A 16,446-nucleotide genomic window follows, 5' to 3' on the forward strand; every position below is an offset into this window, starting at 1 on the left:
TACTCACAAAATAGCAGGCGAAGGGCAGAATTGAGTCGACAATCAGGTACTTCGGGAAGAAGCCACAGGGAAGCTCGACGCAGGGCTAGATCTCGATTACAAAACATACCTGAGGCGGAGAGGGAGAACTTAGTTCGAAATCTCGACATGTCCTTTATGTCGATAGATAACAGGGGAAATATTATTCCCAAAACAGCATAGGCTAGATATATGGCGACTCAAGCTTTCATCCTGGCGTCCAAGCCACCTCCTGGAGATCCAAGGGAAGCACTGTATAACATGGCTATGGCTGGAGTCGGAGCCATGGGATCAGCGTTCGCCAACACACCTCCCGAAGGTTCTGGAAGGCAACATAGTCCACGACCTACTACAGTGGTGCAAGATCCAGCAAGAGCAAGTGGATCAAGAAACGCAGCAAACCAAGCAAGGGTAGATAGAGCACGACAAGAAAGAAGGGAACGTCGGCAGTCACCAGTTGATGATGAGGATCTGTATGGGATGCCGTGCTTCACGAGGCGAGTCTGCAAAACTCGCGTTCCATCAGGATTTAAACTACCAGACAATTACAAAAAGTTCGACGGCCTGCAAGATCCTGAGGATTGGTTAGTTGATTATCTCGAGATAGTGAAACTTATGGGTGGAACTAGGGCAACGGTCATGCAGAGTATCCAGGTACACCTAAGTGGTGCCGCACGATCGTGGATAAAAAAGCTATCTCCTAAGTCTATCGACAGCTGGGAAAGTTTCGAGGACACCTTTGTGAAGAATTTCCGATCCACGTGCAAGAAACCCGTGTCATTGGAGCAATTGAGGGCTTGCAGACAGAAGTACGATGAATCAATGAGGACATACATTCAGAGGTGGAACATCATTAAAAACTCGGCAGAAAACATATCTAACGAGAGGGCGATAGACGTGTTCATTGCTGGCATTAGAAGGAGAGATTTTGTCGAGGATTTGGGGAGAACCAACCCAAAGACGATTTTAGCACTCATGGAAATAGCGAATCGGTGGGCGGATGGAGAAGATGTTGTTCACAATAAACGGCACAGGTCACCTGAGGAGGACCGCAACCGAAATTTTCAAAATAGACGATGATGTCCTCGACAGTTTTTAGATTACGACACTCCAGGCCAAATCTCGGCTGGCTTTCGAGGCAACAATGGGGAAAACAATAGAGATGATTAAAAAAGTGGCGACCAACGCAGCAACTACCGGGACGGTTCCCGTTCCAATAGACAAAATAGTGGACCGAGGTTTCCGAGGCCATACGTATCACCCGAAGATCTCTTGAACGGGCCATGCCAAATGCATTTTTTTCTCGACAGCAATGGAAAGAGGCAGTCAGGACACTTGCAGAAAGACTGTCGAAATTTCCAAGCAATGATGAGATATGCAGGGCAAGCTAACACGCAAGCGGCAATAAGAACCCCTCAGGGGCCAAGGAGTGAGATTCACCTTCCACAACCACCTGCAATTACAGATGCGAATCGACACCAGTTACAGCTGGCGGCAGCTCCTAAACCAGGACCTTATATCGACACCAACGGTGCGGTCTCGATGATTCAGAAAGGCAGGCCATCCAATAGAGCTCAGAAAGTAATATCACGACAAGTTTTCATGGCAGAAAAGATGCCTCCACCTACAATAGAGTACTTGAACTGGTCAGGACAAGATATCGGCTTCACCATCGCGGATCATCCGCAACAGGTTCCATGACTAGGACAGTCTGCTTTGATCTTACCTGCAGTAATCACAGGGTTCGACGTTTCGAGAGTTTTCATTGATGGTGGGAGCAGTCTAAACCTCATGTACGCAGATACATTGAGGAAGATGAACATATCCTTGGCAAACCTAACGCCAACGGACACACGATTCCATGGTATCACACCAGAGAAGCCAAGCTATCCATTGGAAAAAATCAATCTCGACGTTCAGTTTGGAACCCGCGAAAACTACATAATAGAGAGGTTGGAGTTTGAGGTCGTGGATTTCCCGTCACAGTATCATGCTTTCTTGGGACGACCAGCTTACGCGAGGTTTATGGCAGTACCACACTACACATACTTACTGTGGAGGCTGCCTGGGCCTAAGGGACCAATTACAGTAAAGGGAAGTTTCGCAATGGCTGATAAGTGCGACAAGGATTTTCATCGATTGTCAGAAACTTTCGGGATGCAAGCAGAATATATGGCGTCAAAACTAACAACTGACTACGACGTATTGCCACATACAGGGAGATCACTCAAGGAGCTAGCCTTTGACATCACTAGGGATTCCAAGGAAGTGCAGATCCACCCGACAGATCCCAAGAAAACGACATCTATCGCAACAAACATGAACCTCGCATAGGAAAGCGCGCTCGTCGAGTTCCTCCGTGAGCGCTGGGAAATCTTCGCATGGTGTCCAGCTGACATGCCAGGAGTACCCAGGGAACTTGCCGAGCACCACCTCCACTTAGATCCAGTAGCGAGGCCAATTAAGCAGCCTTTGCGGCATTTTTCGGAACCAAACCGCAAAGCTATGTTGTCAGAAATCCATCGACTCAGGGAAGCCGGTTTCATCAAGGAGTTACATACAGAGGCCACATGGGTAGCTAACCCCGTGTTGGTGCCGAAGAAAAACACAAAAGTCCTTCGCATGTGCGTCGACTTTACGAGTCTCAACAAACATTGTCCAAAGGATCACTTTCCCCTCCCAAGGATCGATCAAATTATTGACTCCACGGCAGGATGCGAACGTCTTTCCTTCCTGGACGCATATTCTGGTTATAATCGGATCAGGTTAAAAGAAGAGGATGAAGTCAAAACAACTTTTATAACACCTTACGGCGTGTTCTGCTATAGAATAGTGCCCTTTGGACTGAAAAACGCGGGAGCAACATACCAGCGGATGATGCAGAAGTGTCTAGCCACGCAGATTGGCAAGAACGTCCAAGTATATATCGACGATGTCGTCATAACAACAAAGAAAGGGAACACTTTGATCGCGGATTTGAAGAAAACCTTCGACAATCTTGACAAGTTCTGCCTCAAGTTGAACCCGACAAAATGTTCTTTCGGTGTTCCTGCAGGGGAACTCCTCGGGTTCTTAGTCTCAGCTCGAGGAATCGAGGCCAATCCCGAAAGGATACAAGCTATCGTGACAATGAGGAAGGCAACAAAGATAAAAGAGATACAACAGTTGATAGGGCGAGTCACAGCTCTGAGTAGATTCGTCGCCAGACTAGGAGAAAAAGCACTGCCGTTTTACGCCTTGATCAAACAAGGGGAAAAATTCCATTGGAATGAGGAGGCAGATAGAGCTTTCGAAGATCTTAAGCGCACAATCTCGTCATCACCGATCTTGGTGGCGCCTAAGGAAAAGGAACCTCTCCTGTTATACATTGCAGCCACACCTCAGGTGGTTAGCACAGTCCTCGTGGTTGAACGAGAAGAAGAAGGCAAATTACATGGGGTGCAGCGGTCGGTATACTTCGTTAGCGAAGTTTTATCACCTTCAAAACAGTGATACCCGCAGTACCAGAAGTTAGCATATGGCGTGTTCACAACCGCAAGGAAGCTCCGACACTATTTTTGGGCACATCCGATAATAGTAGTCAATGAGGCGCCTTTATCCAATATACTAAACAATCCAGAAGCTACGGGTCGTGTCTCCCTTTGGGGAATAGAGCTTTCCCCTCGGGACATCACATACGAGAAGAGAAAAGCAATAAAGTCGCAGATCTTACCAGAATTCATTGCAGAGTGGATGGAGTTGCAAAATACAGGACCACCGAATTTATCGTGAACATGGACTATGAACTTAGATGGGTCCAAGAGATTGGAAGGAGTGGGAGCTGGAGTTATACTAGTATCACCTGAAGGCGACAAACTGAAATATGTGTTGCGGATGATGTTCCCAAACACATCTAATAACAAGGCAGAATACGAAGCACTTATACACGGGATGAAGATGGCGAAAGCCTACGGAGCAACTCGACTAAAAATCTTCGGCGATTCGCAGCTGGTGGCTCAACAGGTGATGAACCAGTGCGACGCAGTTAATGACAACATGATAGCATACAAAGAAGTATACAATGAACTCGAAAGGTTGTTCGACGGTTGTGAAGTACATCATGTTAGCAGACTTAGCAACGACGAAGCCGACGTTCTTTCAAACATCGGATCACAGTGCCTAGCAATACCACCTGGCGTGTTCTGGGAAGAGATAGCGGAAAGATCTACCAAAGCAAAGAAGCAGCAGAAGAAGGAGAAGGACGAAAAACCCTCGAGGGCTCCAGCAGTACCACATCAATATGAGGACGAACCACACATAGTAATGATGGTACAAACCCCTTGGATGCAGTCTTACATAGCATATATCCTGAGAAAAGAACTACCCGATGATCCAGTGGAAGCAAGGCGAGTTATTAGACGTTTGAAAGCTTTTACTGTCATAAAAGGAGAGCTGTATAAACGAAGTATTTCGGGAGTCCTACAGAGATGCGTCACACCAGAAGAAGGAAGGCTTATTATGAAGGATGTACACGAAGGGGTATGTGGCCATCACGCAAGTAGTCGAGCCATAGCAGCCAAAGTTTTCAGAGCAGGCTTTTGTTGGTTGACAGCAATCGAGGATGCAAAAGAGATAGTTCGAACTTGCGATGCATGCCAAAGGATTGCCGCAGAACCTCATTCACCGGCAGCAGAGTTGAGGCCAATACCGCTATCGTGGCCCTTCGCTCAATGGGGTCTTGATATGGTCGGAAAATTGCACAAGTTTTGGCCAGGAGGATACGAGTATATGCTCGTAGCTGTCGACAAGTTCACAAAGTGGATAGAAGCAACGCCGATAAATTCACCAGATGGGGCATCCGCAGTCAAGTTTGTTAAAAGCATAGTCTTTCGATTTGGAGTCCCTCACAGTATTGTCACAGACAATGGTAGTAATTTCACATCCAAGGAATTCAATGCATACTGTGCAGAAGTAGGCATCAAACTACAGTTCGCGTCAGTCGCACATCCTCAAACCAATGGACAGGTCGAGAAAGCAAACGGCGTCATCTGGAACGGCATCAAGAAGCGTCTATTAGCACCATTGGAAAAAAGAACTATACGCATGGCCAGAAGAGTTACCCAGTGTGTTGTGGAGTATTCGAACAATACCAAATACAGCGACACACGAAACACCGTTCTTCATGGTTCACGGAGCTGAGGCAGTATTGCCGATAGAGATAGAACACAACTCCCCGAGAGTGGTGGAATTCAATGAAGAAACTTCGAGAAAGGCATTAGAGGATGACGTCGACGCATTGGATGAAGCTCGAGACGAGGCACTATCAAGGGTGGCCAAGTACCAGCAAGATATGAAAAATTACCACAGTCGACGTTTGCGACCAAGATCTTTCCAAGTAGGAGATTTGGTTCTTCGGCTCGCACAAACTAGCCATGAGAAACTAGAGTCACCATGGGTTGGTCCATACATCATCACAGAAGTAATCGAAGGAGGAGCGTACAGGATAAAGGACAAGAAGACAGGGGTGGTCGAGCAAAATCCTTGGAACGTGGCGCAACTCAGGCGGTTCTACGCTTAGAAAGCTTTTACTGTCATAAAAGGAGAGCTGTATAAACGAAGTATTTCGGGAGTCCTACAGAGATGCGTCACACCAGAAGAAGGAAGGCTTATTATGAAGGATGTACACGAAGGGGTATGTGGCCATCACGCAAGTAGTCGAGCCATAGCAGCCAAAGTTTTCAGAGCAGGCTTTTGTTGGTTGACAGCAATCGAGGATGCAAAAGAGATAGTTCGAACTTGCGATGCATGCCAAAGGATTGCCGCAGAACCTCATTCACCGGCAGCAGAGTTGAGGCCAATACCGCTATCGTGGCCCTTCGCTCAATGGGGTCTTGATATGGTCGGAAAATTGCACAAGTTTTGGCCAGGAGGATACGAGTATATGCTCGTAGCTGTCGACAAGTTCACAAAGTGGATAGAAGCAACGCCGATAAATTCACCAGATGGGGCATCCGTAGTCAAGTTTGTTAAAAGCATAGTCTTTCGATTTGGAGTCCCTCACAGTATTGTCACAGACAATGGTAGTAATTTCACATCCAAGGAATTCAATGCATACTGTGCAGAAGTAGGCATCAAACTACAGTTCGCGTCAGTCGCGCATCCTCAAACCAATGGACAGGTCGAGAAAGCAAACGGCGTCATCTGGAACGGCATCAAGAAGCGTCTATTAGCACCATTGGAAAAAAGAACTATACGCATGGCCAGAAGAGTTACCCAGTGTGTTGTGGAGTATTCGAACAATACCAAATACAGCGACACACGAAACACCGTTCTTCATGGTTCACGGAGCTGAGGCAGTATTGCCGATAGAGATAGAACACAACTCCCCGAGAGTGGTGGAATTCAATGAAGAAACTTCGAGAAAGGCATTAGAGGATGACGTCGACGCATTGGATGAAGCTCGAGACGAGGCACTATCAAGGGTGGCCAAGTACCAGCAAGATATGAAAAATTACCACAGTCGACGTTTGCGACCAAGATCTTTCCAAGTAGGAGATTTGGTTCTTCAGCTCACACAAACTAGCCATGAGAAACTAGAGTCACCATGGGTTGGTCCATACATCATCACAGAAGTAATCGAAGGAGGAGCGTACAGGATAAAGGACAAGAAGACAGGGGTGGTCGAGCAAAATCCTTGGAACGTGGCGCAACTCAGGCGGTTCTACGCTTAGAGTCGAAATATAGTCCCCCCTTGTAAAAATACAATGTACTGAAACGCCCGCGAGTTTTCAGACGCACTCTTTTCCTTTTCAGGGCACCGAGTGGGGCTGAAAAGGTTTTTAATGAGGTGGGCTCGCGGTGCTACAATATAGCAAAGATAGTGATGCCATACATCTTCTTTATCGACACGCTCGAGGCCTCACGCCCAGCAGTTACAATATATATATACAGTGCCGAAAAATACAGCTCGCAACGATATTTCGCCTTGGTGCAAAACACCTCGCGAATCAATAAAGATACAAAATAGTGGTCAACAAAAAGCTCGGGGGCTTGTCGAAAGAAAGATAGTTCAAGATATTTGACAATATATATATTACTTACAATATACATATGTTCATTGACAGGGAAAAACAACAAATAAATTCTTCAATTACCCTCGAGTATATCATCTATATTGACTCTCTCACCACAAATACTATGTTCAGCATAGCTACCTCTCATGAAGAATTCGGAGTCTAGATGAAGCAATTCATCCATCATTTCTTCGGCTACTGGAGTTACAGCGCCGTCGATCTTGTCGATGTTTCTCCTCCTCTTAGTCAGTTTGGCTTGGCATTTCGCGACAATCTTGGTCATATCTAACTTAGGGTAGCAGACCTGCAATATAATCATGGCAAACCTTGCTCCGGCAGTCAATTGAGCCTTCACAAGACCATGGATTCGAGGAGCATCCCGAAATTGGTTCATCAGGTCAGGGAGAGTTTTTGGCGGGGAGTTGCGAGGAAACATGACATTGAAAACAAGGGCCAACGTCTTGACGCAGAAATCAAGAAAGTCGCGGACCCGACCAGCGCGGTCTTGAAATCTGATGATTTGCCGGGTACGATCAGGCGTCGCCCAGAAATTCGAACCATGTTCCAAAGCCAGCTTGATAAGCACATTGGTTCAAGCTTCAACGCGTTGGTCTTCGACAGACGTATTCAAAAAAGCACCTACCCAATGGAAGTATCTATGAGAAGTGGAAAACAAGTAAAGCGAAAAACTGGAAAGAAATTAAATTCGGGAAGTTCACCTGCCATATCCAAACTAGCATCGTTCATCAGTTGAAGCATATATTCTTCTCGTGAAGAAGCTTGTGCAGCTTCAGCAATCGCGGTCTCCTTCAAAGCCAGAGCTTCCTGAGCCTGTTGAAGAGAAAGTTTCTCTTTCTCGGAAGATTTCCGAGATTGCTCCATTATCACGAGAGCTTGTTTTTTCATCGACTGAAGCTGTTGGCGAAGTTTGTTCACATCTTCCATTTGATCAGCACTCGAGGAGCTCTCGATAAACTCGGTAGTACTATTTTTTCTCGAGAAAGATACAGCCGACAACGCACCAGATGGACGAGGCATCACGGTATAGTTTTAAAAAACCAGCTGGAGAAGGAAAATTTTGATATCAATAACTGGGCAACATAGGTTTTCATTGATTCATTTGGATATTTACACAAGCATTACAAAAGAGGGTTCCTAGTGAACCAAGGATCAGCTGTCGCCAAAGCTATTATGGCGATAGTGACAAAAGAGAAAAGAGCAAAATAAAGATAAGAGGACAAGACGGTCTACTTGACCTCCGGCTTTGATGAACTAGGGGCAGGAGTTGGTTTGCATCCGAAGAAGGAGAGGATCTTCTTTGACTTCGGCTTGGCAGCCTTAATCAAAGATTGCCATTTCTTCGTGTCCATCTTCTTTACATCACCAACCTTCGCCCAGTCGAAGTCTTATTGACTGTCTGCAACCAATGCAATGGTGCCTTCAACCCCAATCTTCAGGCCCTCTTGACGAAGACCCAGCCCAAGATCTTCTCTAGAGTTGAAGCACTTGGCCAGGGCAACAAAAGTATCGGGTTCTTCTTTCTTCCCGAAGAAGTAAGGAAAAAGCTGTGACAGGCCCAATTTAGCGCCAGCAAGGCCTTGGCGTGCTTCGTTGATGTCTACGCACGCTTCTATTCCTGTAGACAGTGTTGGGCCTCCAAGAGCAGAGGTTTGTAGAACAGCAACAAGTTTCCCTTAAGTGAATCACCCAAGGTTTTCGAACTCAGGGAGGAAGAGGTCAAAGATATCCCTCTCAAGCAACCCTGCAATCACGATACAAGAAGTCTCTTGTGTCCCCAACACAGCTAATACACTTGTCAGATGTATAGGTGCACTAGTTCGGCGAAGAGATAGTGAAATACAAGTGGTATGGATGAATATGAGTAGTACCAACAGCGCCAGAAAATAGCTTGCTGGCGTGTAGTAAGTAAGCATGCAGCAAAACAGTAAATAAACGGAGATTCGATGTTTGGAAACAAGGCCTATGGATCATACTTTCACTAGTGGACACTCTCAACATTGATAGTTGATGGTGGTAATATTGCAGCAGTAGTAACACAGTAAAACAGTAAACAAGCAGCGATAGCAGTATTTAGGAACAAGGCCTAGGGATTACACTTTCACTAGTGGACACTCTCAACATTGATCACATAACAGAATAGATAAATGCATACTCTACACTCTTGTTGGATGATGAACGCATTGCGTAGGATTACACGAACCCTCAATGCCGGAGTTAACAAGCTCCACAATTTGTTCATATTTAAGTAACCTTATAGTGTAAGATAGATCAACATAACCAGATAGATTACATCAAAACCATCATAATGATAATTAACTCCATAATCTACAAGAGATCATGATCATAGCCTACGACAAGAACCACACGGTGCACACACTAGTCACCTTTACACACGTGCAGGAGGAATAGAACTACTTTAATAACATCACTAGAGTAGCACATAGATGAATTGTGATACAAAACTCATATGAATCTCAATCATGTAAAGCAGCTCATGAGATCATTGTATTGAAGTACATGGAGAGAGATTAACCACATAGCTACCGGTACAGCCCCGAGCCTCGATGGAGAACTACTCCCTCCTCATGGGAGCAGCAGCGGTGATGAAGATGGCGGTGGAGATGGCAGCGGTCTCGATGGAGAAGCCTTCCGGGGGCACTTCCCCGTCCCGGCAGGGTGCCGGAACAGAGACTCCTGTCCCCCAGATCTTGGCCTCGCGATGGCGGCGGCTCTGGAAGGTTTCTGTGGTTTTCGTCGAACTTATCAGGGTTTTCGATCCAGGGGCTTTATATAGGCGAAGAGGCGGTGCAGGAGGGTCGAAGGGGCGACGACACCATAGGGCGGCGCGGCCAGGGCCTGGGCCGCGCCGGCCTATGGTCTGGGGGCCCAGTGCCCCCTACGGTCCTTCCCGGGTGTTCTGGATGCTTCCGGTGAAAATAGGAACTTGGGCGTTGATTTCGTCCGATTCCGAGAATATTTCGTTACTAGGATTTCTGAAACCAAAAACAGCAGAAAACAGGAACTGGCACTTCGGCATCTTGTTAATAGGTTAGTTCCAGAAAATGCACGAATATGACATAAAGTGTGCATAAAACATGTAGATAACATCAATAATGTGGCATGGAACACAAGAAATTATCGATACGTCGGAGACGTATCAGCATCCCCAAGCTTAGTTCTGCTCGTCCCGAGCAGGTAAAACGATAATACAGATAATTTCTGGAGTGACATGCCATCATAAACTTGATCATACTATTGTAAACACATGTAATGAATGCAATGATCAAAACAATGGTAATGACATGAGTAAACAACTGAATCATAAAGCAAAGACTTTTCATGAATAGTATTTTCAAGACAAGCATCAATAAGTCTTGCATAAGAGTTAACTCATAAAGCAATAATTCAAAGTAGAGGTATTGAAGCAACACAAAGGAAGATGAAGTTTCAGCGGTTGCTTTCAACTTATAACATGTGTATCTCATGGATATTATCAACATAGAGTAATATAACAAGTGCAATATGCAAATATGTAGGAATCAATGCACAGTTCACACAAGTGTTTGCTTCTTGAGATGGAGAGAAATAGGTGAACTGACTCAACAATGAAAGTAAAAGAATGGTCCTTCAAAGAGGAAAGCATCGATTGCTATATTTGTGCTAGAGCTTTTATTTTGAAAACATAAAGAGAGCATAAAAATAAAGTTTTGAGAGGTGTATGTTGTTGTCAACGAATGGTAGCGGGTACTCTAACCCCCTTGCCAGACAAACCTTCAAAGAGCGGCTCCCATTTTATTTTATTTTTGGATGGCACTCCTTCCAACCTTTCTTTCACAAACCATGGCTAACTGAATCCTCGGGTGCCTGCCAACAATCTCATACCATGAAGGAGTGCCTTTTTATTTTAGTTTTATTATGATGACACTCCTCCCAACCTTTGCTTACACAAGCCATGGCTAACCGAATCCTTCGGGTGCCGTCCAACAATCACATACCATGGAGGAGTGTCTATTTTTTTGTTAATTAATTTGGGACTGGGAATCCCATTGCCAGCTCTTTTTGCAAAATTATTGGATAAGCGGATGAAGCCACTAGTCCATTGGTGAAAGTTGCCCAAAAAGATTGAAAGATAAACACCACATACTTCCTCATGAGCTATAAAACATTGACACAAATCAGAGGTGATAAATTTTGAATTGTTTAAAGGTAGCACTCAAGCAATTTACTTTGGAATGGCGGAGAAATACCATGTAGTAGGTAGGTATGGTGGACACAAATGGCATAGTGGTTGGCTCAAGTATTTGGATGCATGAGAAGTATTCCCTCTCGATACAAGGTTTAGGCTAGCAAGGCTTATTTGAAACAAACACAAGGATGAACCGGTGCAGCAAAACTCACATAAAAGACATATTGAAAACATTATAAGACTCTACACCGTCTTCCTTGTTGTTCAAACTCAATACTAGAAATTATCTAGACCTTAGAGAGACCAATTATGCAAACCAAATTTTAGCATGCTCTATGTATTTCTTCATTAATGGGTGCAAAGCATATGATGCAAGAGCTTAAACATGAGCACAACAATTTCCAAGTATCACATTACCCAAGACATTATAGCAATTACTACATGTAGCATTTTCCAATTCCAACCATATAACAATTTAACGAAGAGGAAACTTCGCCATGAATATTATGAGCTAAGAACACATGTGTTCATACGAACCAGCGGAGCGTGTCTCTCTCCCACACAAGCATGATGTAATCCAATTTATTCAAACACAAACAAAAATAAAAGCATACAGACGCTCCAAGTAAAGCACATAAGATGTGACCGAATAAAAATATAGTTTCAAGAGAAGGAACCTGATAATTTGTCGATGAAGAAGGGGATGCCTTGGGCATCCCCAAGCTTAGACGCTTGAGTCTTCTTGAAATATGCAGGGATGAACCACCGGGGCATCCCCAAGCTTAGAGCTTTCACTCTCCTTGATCATGTTGCATCATACTCCTCTCTTGACCCTTGAAAACTTCCTTCACACCAAACTTCTCATAAACTTCATTAGAGGGGTTAGTACATAATCAAAAACTCACATGTTCAGAGGTGACACAATCATTCTTAACACTTCTGGACATTGCTCAAAGCTACTGGAAGGTAATGGAACAAAGAAATCCACCCAACACAGCGAAAGAAGCAATGCGAAATAAAAGGCAGAATCTGTCAAAACAGAACAGTCCGTAAAGACGAATTTCTAATAAATACTTCCGTTGCTCAGATCAGAAAACTCAAAACTAATGAAAGTTGCGTACATATCTGAGGAACACGCACGTAAATTGGCATATTTTTCTGATTTTTCTACAGAGAAAACAGCCCAGATTCGTGACAGATAGAAATCTGTTTCTGCGCAGAAATCCAAATCTAGTATCAACCTTCGATTAGAGGCTTTACTTGGCACAACAAAACACAAAACTAAGATAAGGAGAGGTTGCTACAGTAGTAAACAACTTCCAAGACACAAAATAAAAACAAATTACTGTAGCAAAATAACACATGGGTTATCTCCCAAGAAGTTCTTTCTTTATAGCCATTAAGATGGGCTCAGCAGTTTTAATAATCCATTCGCGGGAAATAGTATTTGAAGCAAAAGAGAGCTTCAAGAGGCAAATTCAAAACAAATTTAAGTCTAACATGCTTCCTATGAAGAGGAATCTTGTACACAAATGAATTCATGAAGAACAAAGTGACAAGCATAAGAGGATAAAACACGAGTAACTTCAAGATTCTCAACATAAAGAAGGGAAACTTAATATTATTAAGATGCATATAACCATATTTCCCTCTCTCATAATAACTTTCAGTAGCATCATTGATGAAATCCACAATATACCCATCACTTAAAACATTCTTATCATGGTTCATATGCATAGAAGTATCATTAATTTTGGCATAAGAAGAGTTCTTCTCACTAATAGTAACTGGAGCAAGATTATTATCAAGAATTTGAACATGGTAAACAAGTTGCATATTAAGGGAATTGTTTTTGGTAATCCAATCATGACTATGACAAGTTTCATAAGGATAGTTATTACCTATATCATAGCATTCTTTATAATAATCATCAAAGATTGGAGGCACAGTGTCATCATAAGAAATAGAATAGTTATCTTTCACAGTCGGTTTATCTGTGTCCACACCATCATTGTTATTAGAAGGAGATGCATCAAGAACATAATGACCAGTAGCAAAAGGATTTTCAAACACCTCTTCCCCAAGCTTAGAGCTTTCTATATCATTATGGGAGGAAGCATGGATAGCACTGACACTATGGCAATTATTATCATCATCATTTTCAGAATTAGTTTCCCAGAGATTTGCAATATCAAAAGTAGTGTGCTCATTCAAATCATGATTGCTAATATATGTAAAGGGCATAGGAAGATCATCGTATTCAGATTCATTATCACAATAATCATTAGGAGCAACATACTTACGGTTACTTAGCGTTATCTCATTCACGCGGGGATACGCCGTTACCTCTTTCTTTTTATTCTTCTTCTTCTTCTTCTTCTTCTTCTTTGTTCCCTTCTTCTTCTTCTTCTTCTTCTCTTCCTTCTCCTCGTTCCCTTCTTTAGGAGGAAGAGGCTTGAAGGGTAGCTTGTCCGCATAACCTGATTTACTTTCAGAAACAATAGAAGAAACTTGGGAGGATCCCTCCTTTTCATTAATTAGTTGAAAACACACAGCGGTCCTATCATATTTTGGCAAGGTGTCATCTTCTAAAATATTTTGTACGTAAGTATTTGTATGGCTATTATCAATGCAATAAGAAAAACACCCATGCAGGACATCATCAATATCAAGATCACTCATATGTAACAAAGAGATTTTTCTCGACAATTCTTCACACCCCAAAAATAAAGTAAGTTCATCATGCTGATTAGGAGTAATTTCATCATCACAATACAAGTTTGCAGCACTCATTGGGTTCAAATTATCATTGGAGGAGCATTGAAAATTAAAATGACCCACTTCATGGCAAACTTCACAAATAAAAGGATAGAGGGCACAAACTTTTTTACCAAGATCATCTAGAGCCCTAAGCCACTTCCTAGTTTTTTCATTAATATGATGGATGCAATATTCATCTTTGACTTGATTAATTCCACAAGGTCTATGCATTCCACAAAAATTAACATGCTTATAAGAAATAGCATTTTTAGGAGTTTGAGCATGCTTATTGCAATAATTAACAACAATTTCATTCTTCATGCAAGCCTCTTTAAAAGGTTCATGATACTTATCAAAATTATTTTTAGGCAATTCAAAATGAGAAGCAAAGGCTTTATAAAGATTTGCAGCAACTTGAGAGTCAAGACCATAAGTAGCACTCATATTTCGAAATTTATCGGTATCCATAAAAGCTTCAATGCATTCATAATCATAATTTATACCGACTCTTTACCTTCATTGTTCTCCCATCCTTCAGCGTTGTCCTCAATCCGATCAAGAAGATCCCACCTAGCTTCAACCTCCTTGCTTGTGAAAGATCCCTCCGAACACGCGTCCGTATAGTCCTTGTGTTGTCTGAAAGCCTCGCATAAAAATTATTAACAATAACATTACGGGAGCTCATGAATGGGACATTTGAGCATTAGTGACTTCAATCTCCCCACGCTTGAGAAATACTCTCTCCATCACGAGGATAAAAGTTATAAATATAATTCCTATCAATATGCACTTCATGCGGAGGATAAAATTTAGAATAAAAGAGAGATGCAATTTCCTCCCAACCAAGAGAATGCCTATTCTCCAACAATTTATACCAATGCGCCGCTTTACCAGACAAATAAACGGAGAATAGCTTCTTCTTCACTTCATCCATAGAGATACTGCACACTTGAATAACCCGCATAATTCGTGCAAAAACAGTAAATGATCTCTAGGATGGACAGTTCCATCCCCTTTATAGTGATTGTCCATAACACGTTCAATAATTTTCATAGGTATTTTATACGGAATACTTTCAGCAGGTGGATTCAAAATATCAGAAGCATCATTAGAGTTATCGCATATGGGAGATAAAGCATTATCAGAACAAATTTTCTCCCCTAAAGATGGGAAGCTAAAAAGACCACAAAAACTAGCTTCCCCAAGCTTAGACTTCTTCATAGCATTAACAGTAATTGCATTCATACTAATAACATCGCTACTAGCATGCAAATAAGGTTCCATAGGTTTTTTAATTTTCGAATCAAACAATTCTAAATCAGGAAAAAGACTAAAAAGCTCACCATTTTTTTTGTTGTTTTCCATTATGCCTAACTAGTGTAAACAAGAAACAAAAAGTTGCAATTGCAGGATCTAAAGGAAATAGCTTCGAGTACTTACAATGGCGGAAAATAGCTTGGTAGCCGAGGTCCGGAGTGTGAGTACCTTTTACCTTTCCTCCCCGGCAACGAGCGCGGAAAATAGCTTGATGTCTACGTTCCCCCTCCTTTCCTGTAGACAGTGTTGGGCCTCCAAGAGCAGAGGTTTGTAGAACAGCAGCAAGTTTTCCCTTAAGTGGATCACCCAAGGTTTATCGAACTCAGGGAGGAAGAGGTCAAAGATATCCCTCTCATGCAACCCTGCAACCACAAAGCAAGAAGTCTCTTGTGTCCCCAACACACCTAATAGGTGCACTAGTTCGGCGAAGAGATAGTGAAATACAGGTGGTATGAATATATATGAGCAGTAGCAACGGTGCCAGAAAATAGCTTGCTGGCGTGTAGTTGATGGTGGTAATATTGCAGCAGTAGTAACACAGTAAAACAGTAAACAAGCAGCGATAGCAGTATTTAGGAACAAGGCCTAGGGATTACACTTTCACTAGTGGACACTCTCAACATTGATCACATAACAGAATAGATAAATGCATACTCTACACTCTTGTTGGATGATGAACGCATTGCGTAGGATTACACGAACCCTCAATGCCGGAGTTAACAAGCTCCACAATTTGTTCATATTTAAGTAACCTTATAGTGTAAGATAGATCAACATAACCAGATAGATTACATCAAAACCATCATAATGATAATTAACTCCATAATCTACAAGAGATCATGATCATAGCCTACGACAAGAACCACACGGTGCACACACTAGTCACCTTTACACACGTGCAGGAGGAATAGAACTACTTTAATAACATCACTAGAGTAGCACATAGATGAATTGTGATACAAAACTCATATGAATCTCAATCATGTAAAGCAGCTCATGAGATCATTGTATTGAAGTACATGGAGAGAGATTAACCACATAGCTACCGGTACAGCCCCGAGCCTCGATGGAGAACTACTCCCTCCTCATGGG

Source organism: Lolium perenne, chromosome 4, assembly GCF_019359855.2.
Source record: "Lolium perenne isolate Kyuss_39 chromosome 4, Kyuss_2.0, whole genome shotgun sequence".
Taxonomy (NCBI): domain Eukaryota; kingdom Viridiplantae; phylum Streptophyta; class Magnoliopsida; order Poales; family Poaceae; genus Lolium; species Lolium perenne.